Raw genomic sequence first — 13,185 nt, forward strand, 5'->3', positions numbered from 1 at the left:
AAGTTGTCGATTCTTATAGCTGAAACATTTTGGCAGAGAGGACTATTAAGTGTCAACTGATAGGATAGATGCTTTCTGAAGATGATGTTTACTTTCTTTGGTATTTTATTTCATTTCTCCCAAGGCCTGTTAAGTTAATAAATATTAATTGTACTAGATTAAGATTCATCAAGTAAGAAGGAAACGGGTCTTGTTAGATTGAGAAGTATGGTTAATATTTGGATTCTCCTCATCTGTAAACTGAGAGTACAGAAGATAAGACAAAATGTGCTGCACTTTGCTATTGAATTTCATCACTTAAGCATAAGAAGGTACATCACAAAGCCATTCAGTTTTGGAAAAGTAAATCAGTGGAACACAGTAGGTAAGGAAATATGAGAAATGATATGATCCCATAACTCAATAGTCAGTAAACCCCAAAGCATAAATTCCTAGTGATAGGATAAAAACTTCTGAGAAAATCAGAGAATAGTCCAGCACAAACTAGGTTTAGACCATCATTTTAAGCCATATTATTTTATGGAAAGATTTTTTATTATGAGCTTAAACACCCAAAAAACCCTCCAGCATTTCTATCCACATAGCAGAGCACACAAAAAGAGGATGCTATATGAAACCACTGATCTCTATTTCATAATTATTTTTTTAAGTATATAATAAATTCTGTGTGTTTTTTCAAAACCTTCCTGCTTCTCTGTGATTCCTTCTGAATTTCCTTCTCTTTTCTTATGTTCATTTAAAAGAAAATTACAATGGCCTTTTTTTTGGGGGGGGGGATCAATATTGGCCTCTTTCCAACTGTCCCTTCCCCTATTAAAAACTTAAAGAAAAAAAAAGAAACCCTGGTAATAAATAAATTCAAGCAAAATAAATCCTCAAGGTAGTCTTATTACAAAATGTATATTTCTTTCTACACCTTGTGTCTATCACCTCTTTGTTGGTAGGTGATTAGCATGCTTCATCATAGGTGCACTGGAGACATGGTTGGTCACTGCATTGATCAGAACTCTTCCAAAGTTGTTAGTTTTTCTTCCTCTTCCTGCCTCCTTTTGATCTTCCCTTGAGCATGAGGAAATTTGTTTTGCTTGGGACTAAACCTTCCTCTGTATTATGTTTTCTCTTAAACTGCTCTCCCATTATCACTGCTTATTTCCCTGTTGATTTTCATTTATTCCTCCACCAAATTGAATGTTTTCAACTCTTTTTTGTCCATTTCAGATAACAGTGCAGTTCATCTAATGCCTACATGTCCTACCTCTTCCCTTACAGTTATAGGTTCTTCCTCTCAGTCACTCCAATAGGAAATTATATAGCACCTTCCTGTTGCTCAAATAAATTTACCTTTCTAGGTTTTTCTGGACTCTTTTGTTTGTATCTCAGTGAAATTTCTATTCAGATCTAGTCATTTCATCAGAAATTCTTGAAAGTTATATATTTCACTAAAAGTTCATTTTCCCCCCTAGTATACTTAACTTTGCAGGGTAATTCTTGTTTAAAAACCTATCTTTTTGCTTTTGGGAATGTTGTATTCCAAGATCTCTCATTTTTACTAAAGGCTGCCAAGTCTTACAAAGTTACGTAGCACTTTTTGTGGTGACAAACTGACCACAAAGTAGAACCCCATCAATTAGAGAATGAGCAAACAAATTATCATATGTGAATGTAGTGGGATATTACTGTGCTGTAAAAAAGCAATTAACATGATGTATATATTTTTTTTGCTAGGCAGTGGGGTTAAGTGACTTACCCAGGGTCACACAGCTACTAAGTATTATGTGTTTGAGGCTACATTTGAACTCAGGTCCTCCTGAATCCAGGGCTGGTGCTCTATCCACTGCGCCACCTAGCTGCCCCCAACATGATGAATATTGAGAAGCCTGGAAAGATGTATTTGAACTGATGCAAAGAAAAGTAAACAGAACCAGAAAAATACACAATGTGCATAAAAGTATAAATGGAAACAAAAAAATGAAATAATAAAAACTGAATGCTATGAAATTATAATAACCAAATTTTCTTCAAAGAAGAGAAGTGAAAAGATACTTCCATTCTCTCTTCTGATATGGAATACTGAATATAGTGTCAGACTTCGTGGATTTATTGTTTGATTCCACTGAAATTTTTTTTCTTCCTCCTTTAAAATTATTTATTAAAACTGAAGGCTTCCTGTGAATTGATAGAAGAAGGGATACACTGGGAAATATAGGTGAAGTGAAAACAAAAGAATCAATAAAAATCTATTTTAAAGGAAAAAGGTAGGCCACTTGACAGGAAAATAAGGAGGAATGTCCAGTTGCCAATTGATTACTGACCAGTGGAGATGAAAATTCTTTTATGTAGGGTTATAGAATTTAACCTGTAGGGCCCTTAAAGATTATCTAATCCAATTCCCACATTTTACATATAAATCTGAAACTGAGAGAGAGTTAAATGATTTGCTAATAAGTAGCAGAGGCAGGATTTCAATCCAGTTCCTCTAAATCCAAATCTAAATGTTCTTTCCATTACAAAGTTCTATTTATCTTTGCATTAATTTAGTGCTGCATTTTGGAATAATGATGCTTTTCAATATAGTTCAAAGCAGCTGTGCTGGATCAATGTTATATCAGGTGACTGAACTTTATAAGGTTTTTCAGATGTAATGGCAAAAAGAACTATAGTAATCTTCTTTCCCTTCAATGAAGTCAGACTACACCTTTATAACTTTATCTAAAGGAAAAAGATTAAAACATAGGACTAGACATTGTTATGTCTGTATTATTATGGTTAATGAGCCAGAAAGGTTAATCTGGTGGGAGATTGCCACTTTCTGGTCTTAGTTCATCACCTGGACTCCAAATTGGAGAAATTACATTTCTTTTTTTCAGTTGACCCAGACCAAAGGCGTTTTGATTTCTCTGTTCAACAATAATATCTTGGTATAAATGCTTCAGCAAAAACTTATTTGTTTGTATATACCACATAAGAAGTTCTTCGCTGCTCTTGAGTAAAGTTAATTAAGAATACATATTGCTGAAGATACACTAGGATTAACAGAACAGCAGGGTCAGTATAGTATAGCTTGATAAATAAGGTAAGTTTTTGGTAAAAAGCATTAATTAATAAAAGATACACATTGCTACTTTAGCAGATCGAGTATCCCACTGGTTAGAGATTCTTTACAGTAGTGTATATTGAAACACATTCATGCCCAATCACGCAATTCTTGTCTGTTAACTTCCTATAAATTGTTCACAAGGGGATTCACTCATATTGCTTAGGCACCTCTTTTTGTCAACTTCCGGATGTTGTATGGACAATATACATGTTGCCTACCAGTTATCTTACACTCTCCTATGACTCATCCACCTTCCTTGTAAATCATCCATCTGTCTGGTAATATCTTTTATGCCACTTTAGGGCAACTCTTCATTGGTGATCAATTGCAGCTTATGCCTCTACCTCCCTTCCCATGGGTGACCTGTAACTTTAATTATTCAAAGACTGGTATTTCGTGATTCAACCATGTAGCAATACCGGAAGAATATTGTGATTTTTAAAAAAAAATGGTGCTTTGTTTCCTGGAGAAGCTTGAGGGCACGAAAAGCACTGTGCAAATTCCTTAAGGCAATCCAGTGGACTGTCCTCTTCCTACTTAAGCCTGGGAGGAGGGAAGCCAATCAGATCTGAGAATGGTAATGGACCTACCAGTTGAGTGCCTTGTTATTCCATGTAACCACCTCAAACTATAACTCTCTTCCCTGACCATCATGCCCCTCTATGGATTGTCTCCTGCCTGGGTGCAGGCAGGAACTATCTCTATTGCGTATTTGTATCCTTAGCACTTAGGAAAGTGTAAATACTTGTCGTTAATTGAGTCATTCTTTATAGATGGAAGATGTTTATAGAGATAATTTCACTGATCCAGAAAGGGATCTATGTCTTAAGTAGAATGAAGGTATTTTTTTGTCAGCTTCTAGGCCTTGTTACTGACATCATTTTGAGATTTATTATGATATCCATACCGGTAGTCTGATCAGAACATCAAGCCAATAGGAATATGGTAAGGAAACTAGACCTTACATGAGCAACAGTGATTGAATTTTCCTGACCCTGTGTGCTAGGGCATTGCTTCAGCTCTTATTCTTTGGGGAAAGAGCATTCTTTACAAAACACCTATATCAGGTTGGATTTTTCTTGAATCTCCATCCAAGCTAAGAACAAGTTAACCTCTTTAACTTTAATGCTGATAAGCTCACATCCATATGCTATAGCTTCAGGCTAATCTTGATAGAATGCATCACTTTGCTTGATCCTTATTGTTGTAAAACTAGCTGTTTTTCATTTTTGTATTAAAGTGAGTGTTGGCAAAGTAATCTTCCCATTATCAAATCCTTGTTCTAACATAATTAAATCTTCAAATGGTGAATTTGTGATTTTTTTGTGAGAGAAATTTTTTTTAAATACACTCATTTTTGCCACTTAAGCAACACAAAATAAGTACGGGATGACCTAAAAATCTTAATGCAGCTTAACCTTGTACTGTATATGTTATACATAAAAGCGTAAGTGAGAAGTGCCAAAAATGTGAAACAGTCAATTTTGTTAAAAATACAAGGTTAATAAACACCTCAGCTACTAGTGTCTTTCATTGGCCTCAGGTTTGGGGTTTGGTCAGATTCCGTCCCTTTTACGCTTCCTCCCATAGCTAAATAAAGCCTAGATAAATACCTGGTAGAGCCCTGAGAAGCAGGAAGTTGGGCCAATCTGCTTCAAAGTTTTATTTAAAATATTGTTTCTAGTTCAAAAGAAAGGTGATTGCTTTGTGTTGGAATGATAACAAAACCTACCCCTTTGTAGTTCTTTTTCTTCTGTTGACCGTGAACCATCTGGTTGTGATAAATCATGTGCCTTTCTGGGTTGCTGCTTTTTTAGGAGAGATAGGTGACTGATGGATGGCTTTGCTTTTGTGTACTGTATGCCTTATTCAGTGTCTCTATCCTTATAATCCTTTTCTGTATACTTTTCTCAGTGGGATAAAGCCTCCATTGTTTCTTGCTGGTTCACAAGTATGCCAATGTGCATACATATAAAATTCTTAAGCTGCTTAAGCTAGAGAGATAACAACCATGTTAACCCATGTTATTTAATGGATCAAATGGTTTTTACCCTTTAAAATATTGATTCAGAAACACTCTTTGAAAGGTAGTTGGACATTTCCACAAATACTGTGATAAAATTCATTTTGAATATATATAGTTATCAGAATCAAGTCTGCTTAAATCTAAAACCAAGCAGGTTCTCTATCACCTCCAGGATCAAATATAAAAATCCTCTGTTTTGACATTCAAAGCCCTTGTAACCTGTCCCTCCTTTCTTTCCAGTCTTCTTACACCTTCCTCCCCGCCATGTACTTTGAAATCCAGTGACCTACTTTCTGTTCCTCATATAAAACACTTCATCTCCAGACTGGGCATTTTCACTGGCTCTGTCTCATGCTCAGAATATTCTCCCTCCTCATCTCTACCTCCTGGCTTCTTTGGCTGCCTTTAAGTCTCAGCTAAAAGCCCATCTTCTATGAGAAACTTTTCCTGGTCTCCTTTAATTCTCGTGCCTTCCCTCTCCTAAGTGCTCCATTTTATCCTGTATGTATCTTGTTTGTATATAGTTGTTTTCATATTGACTCTCCCATTAGACTATGAATTCCTTAAGAGACTATGCCTTTCTTTGTACTCCCAGTACTTAGCACAGTGCCAGGCACATATCAGATGCTTAACATACACTTATTGACTGACTGACATTTGGGTGGCTTCTTCCAGTGCCCATTGGCTTATGGCTGGTGATAGTTGTTGTTTTGGCAAGCCTGGTCTAGATGACAGAACTTCCTATTGTTTCTCTTGGAATTTATTGAACATTATTTAATCTAATACCTTTTTGTTTTGGGAATTCATATGGGAGAGCTGGGCTCTTCTATGACCTTTTCTGTTGCCATTTTAACTGGAAGTCTAGACTTATTCTATCCTGGACAGCAGAACTAGGTGGAAGAAAATTTCCAGTCAACATAAGGAAAAATTTCCTAATAATTAAAGCTCTTACAAAATTCAGTAGATTGCCTCAGGAGGCAGTGAGTTTATTATTAGAGGTTTTCAAGAAAGAAGGTGGACTTTGTTGAGTATCTCAAAAATGAGATTCATAACTGGACTTTGGCATTCTAAAAGCTTGTGATAGGTTCTTAGGTATATATTTAAGAATAATTTTTAGTGTGTATTTTAACTTGATACTTTGAAAGATCCATAATTTCGTAGGCATTTCTTCTACTCAAACTGATTGAAACCTATCCAGAGTTTTTTACCCTGAATGTGTATTATCCATATATTTCCATATGTCCAGTAGAGTGTAAGCACTTTGGACAAGGGCTTTTTCCTTTATGTCTTTGTATCCCTATATGCCTAGTGCCTTGTGTATTGATGCCTAATAACTGTTGAGTGAAATTATTAATGATGATCTACCCAGTGGACTTGAGCCCTTCGTTTTTTCATCTACTCTTTTGTGGCTGTTTTCCCTGTCTCTTGCTACATGACCAACCAGACTTCTTTTGGGCATATGTGTCTTCTATGATTAGAGGACTCAGCATGGTACTGAGTCTGTATTCAGTTAAAAGACCTGGATTCAAATTCCAGCAATACCAGCTATTGATTATTGTTCGTATGGTCTTGAGTAAGTTATTTTTATGACCCTTAGTTTTCTCATCTATAAAATGAGAGAACAGAATCAGATTGCTGTCTGTCGTAAGTCCCTATCAGGTTTAAATCTCGAATTTCTATAATTTTTTTTATGCCGCTTCTCTCTCTCTCTCTCTCTCTCTCTTTTTTTAACTCAGTGGCGACAAATGAGGTTTGAAGAGGAAAGAAAGGGGAATGGTTATTTTTCACATAGACAACAAAACAACAGCAAAAGGTTTTTTAACTTCTTTCAAGTTCCCAGACCAGGTTTAACTCCAGGGATCATTATTTACTTCACAGATAATGAAACTTTGCAGCTCCTGCACTTCCTGGTTCTTTGATCTTTGAATCTGGGGTAATAACCACATTAAGTGTAAACAGGAGGGAAGGTGGGGCAAAAGGTAGCTCAAACCTTGAGGTGGAGGTGATTTCTCTCTTTTTTTCTGCAAGCCAAAAGATTGGACCTTTTCATACAAAGGTGTCTGTAATAAAAGACCCTTAACATGTACTCAGAAGCAAAAGCTAGATAACTTGCTGTCAGGGATGATTTAGAAGTGCCTCCTGAATTGGATGGGAGATTCCTAATGTAGAGGCTTCTCTGAAATTCTTTGAATGAAATTTAATGGAGCTAATTAAGCTTATTGGTGCCTCATACTTTAAAAAAAAATTTTTTAATGGATCTGTGATTTCAGCAGTGTAGAGAATTTCATAGAGATTACTAACATCTACTCTGCAACTTAAAGGGATAGGGTACCTGGGACCCTGAGCGGTTAACAAGGTTACACATTGAGAATATATCAGAGATATGATTTGAACCCAGGTTTTCTTGTCTCTTAAAGCCATCTTTCTATGCACCTTAACTATCACTGTCTTACACGTAGTAGACACTTTTTTTTTTCTTGAAGGGAGGTAGTCAGGGTTAAGTGATTTGCCAGGGTCACACTGCTAGTGTCTGGGGCCATATTTGAACTCAGGTCCTCCTCACTGAAGGGCTGGTATTCTATCCACTGTGCCACTTAGCTTCCCCTACATAGTAGATACCTAGTAAATGTTGGTTAAAATTTAGTCAGGTATATCTCTAGATTGTCCTACAAAACTTAGTATGGAATAATAAAGCAGAAACATTTCATAATATTGACTACACAAATATTGAAGTATATGTCATCCAAAAAACTCATAAGGCATTGCAGTAAAATAAATTATAAAATGTTTTACTTGTTTTTAACTGGAAAATATAATATGTTTTTGGTTTTGTTTTGTTTTGGCTAGGCAATGGAGTTAAGTTACTTGCCCAGGGTCACAGACAGCTAGTAAGTGTTATGTGTCTGAGGCCGGATTTGAACTCAGGTCCTCCTGAATCCAGGGCCGGTGCTCTATCCACTGTGCCACCTAGCTGCCCCTGGAGAATATAATATGAAGAAATAGAATACCTTTCCAGTCTTCTTACACTTTAATCCTCTCCATAATTAACTGAGTATAAACTTTCAAAAATTGGGGAGTAAAACTCAAAATAAGCACAGAAGAGGAAATCTTAAAAATTGGAAGAGAAAATTATAAATTTTAGAAATGAGAAACAAAACTAAAAGTGATTCTTTGAAAAAAGTAACAGAATTAAAAATCTTTCACTTCACTTTCATATTACTACATAAGAGTCTAAGTTGAAGAAAAGGTACTTATCTACAATTGGTAAAAGAAGTTATTCACTGGGAGCTATCTACATGGATAAAATCGTATGTCCAATTTTAAAAACAAAATACTTTATAAGAATATAAGAGAATAAATAATAAGAGAAAAAGAAACTCCATTCAAAATCCATGAAATATCTGGAATCAGTCTAACAAGTCACAAAGAATTTTTACAAATACCATTACAAAACACTTTTTAAAGAAATAAAGAAGGATCTAAATAATTAAGGATATTCATTGATTTCACAACTATGGTCAGAAGAACACTTCTTAAATAAAGCATAAGGTAGATCAGCAAGGATAAAATAATTTTAATTACATTAAATTTAAAAGCTTTTTTTTAGCTAATAAGATTGATGCAATTAGGATAAGAAGGGAAATTTTCAACTGGGAGAAGTCTCTCATTAAGATATCTCTCATTAAGGTCTGAAAAACAGAAAGAAAATTAACACAAATTACCAACAAGTAACTGACTAATGTAGTATATTATTAATTGTCAGTAATTTGCTCCAAATTACTAATAAGAAACATTTCAAGTCAAATAACTGAAGTTTGCCCTCATGCCTAAGAAGTGGGAAAAGATGACAAAATATGGGACTAGTCAATGTTGGATACAGTGTGGGGAGACAGGCACACTAACACAGTTGATGGAGTTGTGAATTGGTTCAGCCTTTCTGGAAAACATTTTGTAATTTTACTTTACAAAATAGTGAGTAAAGTATCCACACCATCCATACCATGCCATAGATCCCACTGCTATGCATATACTCCAGGGAGATCAAAATTAGAAAACAGGTCCTCTATACTTGCCGAATTCTTCATTGCAGGCAGCATCTTTTGCGGTAGCCAAGAAAAGGAGACAAAAATTCCCATTTAGAATAAAACGGGATTATAAGGAACTTGAGATCCAGAAAAGTGAAGTAATTTGATGAGCCAGGGTTCATATTTGGGTCCTCTCTCCTAATCTAAGGTTTATTTCAATGTACCAAGCCACCTTTTATCTAAGATAATTGTGGTATATTTATTTAGTGGTGAGTTAGGAGGGTGTCTGCCCCAAGCTTGTGAAGACTTCCCCACGGTGAAATGGGTGGATGAGAACAATTTGTTCCACTGGCCATGAAGGCAGCTGAAGCAGGTGATGGAGCACTTTGAGCAGGCCTGCACTGCCCCGAATCCTGTGGCAGGCCACAGGTTTTGCAGGGTTGACTTAGAGCTTGTTCAGACATTGAAGATGCCAGGATCATCCACTGCATCCCAGGCCATCACTAGTCGTTTTGATTTTTGTGTTGCCTCTGGACTTCAGTGGCTCTGGAAGAGAGAGTGAGGCTGACAACTTTATGTAACTGCTTCACTTACATCCAGTTTATGAGCAGGTCGAGACATCGCCCTGTGATATCATTGATCTTCTTTGAAAAATGAAGGACAAACAACTGTGAGTATGAAGAGGATTGGCAGTCATAAGAACTGATGGGGGGTACAGTAAAAAGAATCAAGAAAACAATACGAACAATTACTACAGCAGTATAAACCAAAACATTAAAACAAAAGTGTTGAAACGATCACTGTGTAATTGAGATGTGATGTAATTGTGATGACCAGGTTTAACCTCCTAAAATAATTCAGACAACATACTTCTCTCTCTTAATTGAAGAAGAAGAGAGCTATGATTTTGAAACACTTCATGTACCATTCAGTGCATCAATGTGTGGTTGGTTTTACTGAACCTTTTTCTTTTTAATTGAAATTTTAAAAAAAATTTTAAACTTTTTTTTTTTGAGAAGGTTCACTGGATTGAGATGGGTGGAAGAAGGGTAGGGATGTATTTGAAATTGAATGTAAAGTTGAAAACAAAAGGCACCAGTTTGTTTTTTTTTAAAGAAACACTACAATACCATATTCCCTTGAAGTTATAATACATAAGGATGTTACTAAATGAAAGGGGATTTTTTGTTGTTGAGTGAAAAAAGGCATGGCATTTTTTTCAGCGTTCCAGGGCAAGAAGTAAGGACTTTTGTAAAATGAAATAATAGGATTAACAAAATACCTTTCCCTCTAAACTTTAAGAATTTAAATCTTATTCAATATATTTTTTGGACAGTGGTTATCCACATTTTTAATGTATATAGAGCTGGGTTTGCTTTCTTTTTAAAGAAGATAAGCCATGAGTAAATTATTTAGATTTCTATTTATTGAGATTTAGTGAACAAAAAAAGTAAGATTTTGCATCTCTTAATATGCTCTCATTTTTTAAACTTCTAGAAGTGTATTTGCATTAAATGGTATTTTCAAAAACCTGATTTTTAGAATCCTTTTCTGCTGTCCTTTCAGGTAAAATCACAAAGAATATTAGGTCAAACAGCTTTCTTCTTTTGCCTTAATTTGTTTTCAGACTTTGGAGTCCTTAGGGAGGATATTTAGGACCACCTGGCTGCAGAATTGAATAAGTGTGAATTCCAGGCTGATAGCAATATTCAGGTGTCAGCACTTCAAAAAGGTGTCAAAGTAGCTATATAGAACATCTTTATTTTGGCTGAAAGCTATCTGAGCAATTGGGAGGTTTCTCAGAAACTAGTTTTGATGGTGGAGCTTAGGGGAAACTGTTTCTTTAGAGCCTCTCAGAATTAGAGTGCCCTCCTCCTCCGAATCACTCAAGATGGTTTTAGGTCCTTTGAGCCAATGCTAGAGGTAGGCAAGATAGAAAATTGCTAGATGGCAATGATGACCTTTCTTATGCTTATCATTTTTTAGTCATACCTTTTCCATTTAGAGGGAAGTAGACCCAGGGAAGAAGGCATTCTTTCTATACCCAAAGAAGAAATTACTACTTTCAAGAGGAAGATTATCATATCAGTGATCAAGATGTTTAAGAGACTTTTAATAGACTTCACTAGTAAACATACAGTTCTTGATCAGCTGTAATGGAAGACTGTTAACTGAATTTCATATCCAGCTCCTCTTCTTCAGCAATTAAAATCTGGATGTTGAAGTCTGAATGTAAAGATACTGAATATTGAGAATGCTGGCTTGAAAATAGACTGGAAGTAGAAAATATGATAAATATGTAACTTAAACAGTAACATGAGGATTATTTCAAATATATAAGGCAATTTAATGTAATTGGAAAGAGCATTGGATTTGGGAGAACAAGGGTTCAGCTCTTGACCCTGCCACTTATTAACTGTTTGACTTTGAACAAGTAATCTAATCGCTGTGCCTCAGTTTCCTCATCTGGAATAGAATAAGGAGATAATACCACATGTACAACTTGCCTTACCAAGCTGTTGTAAGGAATGTATTTTATAAACTATATTCTTTATTAATCAAATAACATTATTGACATCACTTCTCTTAACATGTCAGGGGTGATCTCAGGTTCTGTGCACAGCAATGTGGAGTAGGAAAAAAGGAGGGTTGGACAGTTGGGGTGGGGGCTGCAGAATAGCAATGACACCAGATTGGAAAGCAGGGGGACTTGAAATCACATTCTGTGTCTGTTTTACTGCTACCAGTGGAATCTTGAGGAAATCACTGAACTTCTCTGTGGGCCTCAATTTTTTCATTTGCAAAATGAGAAGAGATGATCCAGAATGCTGAACTATGTTTCTTTATTATTCATCCCTAGGATTCTAGTGGAAGGAGTATTAGAATTGTAGTTAGAAGATTAGGATTTGAGCCCAGGCTCTGCTACTTTGGCCCTAGGTAAATGTTCAACTTCTCTGAACTTTTTATTCCTTGTCTATAAAATAGGGGTGCTAATGGTTTTACTCCTTATCTTACAGGGTGATTATTGGGAAATATATATTTGAGCTACTATTATTTGATTTTTATATAGTTACAAATATTTCCAGTTATTGGCATTTCATGACTTGGCATTTTATATTTTCACAAGTATGTATTTATTTTGGAGGAGATATTGGAGATTACTATGAAAGTTCAAAGGAAAATTATTTTAAACTGCTATATTATTTTTTCTCAGTCCACATTAATAAGACCTCATTATTGTTTTACTTGTCTTTATGTGGATACCTTTTATAAATGAGCTTCACAGGATTCTAAATTACTAAGTTATTTCAAAACTTCATTGTAGTTAATATGACAGTCTATTGCTATAGCATGTGTGTGTATATATCTCTACATATATACATACATATATATATGTGTATATATATAGATATATAGATATATATATCTATATATCTATATATATATATCTATATACACACACATGCAGCTTTGAGATGTTTGGTCAGAACAAAAGTATGTAAGGATAAATATTTCTATGCCTGTGTTTATCCCTTCTATTGGACCTGGACCTGAATACAATAGAAGATATACTTATAGAGTATTTGACTTGTCTTTTTCTTTTCATATTTTCTTTTTTTATTGTGAATCAAATAATCATCAATAGTCACAAATATCTCAAGACATGAAAAACAGGGAAGAAGCCTACAAGAAATTATGAGCTTCTGTGGGATTTTTTATATGAGATAGTGATAAACTACTCTCTTTTTTGCTCCTTCAGATCTTCTCCTTTCCCACTGTGCATCTTTTAATATGTTTTATTTATGCTATTTTTCACACTTGTCATTGTTCACCACCTACCTACACACACTGCGCATGTGCACACACACACACATGCACACGTACGCACACACACTCGCACACGCGCGCGCGCGCACACACACACATACACACGGATATTGGCCATAGCTGAGAATGCATTTTGTTTCTGTATTTCTTTACTAAGAGGTAGAAGATATATTTTATCAGCAATCTGTTAAAAATGTGGTTTGGTTACT

General features: G+C 35.3%; 1 protein-coding gene across 1 annotated transcript in view; it reads left to right on the forward strand.

The window, feature by feature from the left end:
• Positions 1–13,185, forward strand: part of SPTLC2 (serine palmitoyltransferase long chain base subunit 2) — a 150,361-nt gene that overhangs the window by 94,832 nt on the left and 42,344 nt on the right. The window lies entirely within an intron of this gene.

The sequence above is a fragment of the Phascolarctos cinereus genome, unplaced genomic scaffold (genome assembly GCF_003287225.1).
Source record: "Phascolarctos cinereus isolate Bilbo 61053 unplaced genomic scaffold, phaCin_HiC Scaffold_3;HRSCAF=262, whole genome shotgun sequence".
In the NCBI taxonomy this organism is placed as follows: Eukaryota; Metazoa; Chordata; class Mammalia; order Diprotodontia; family Phascolarctidae; genus Phascolarctos; species Phascolarctos cinereus.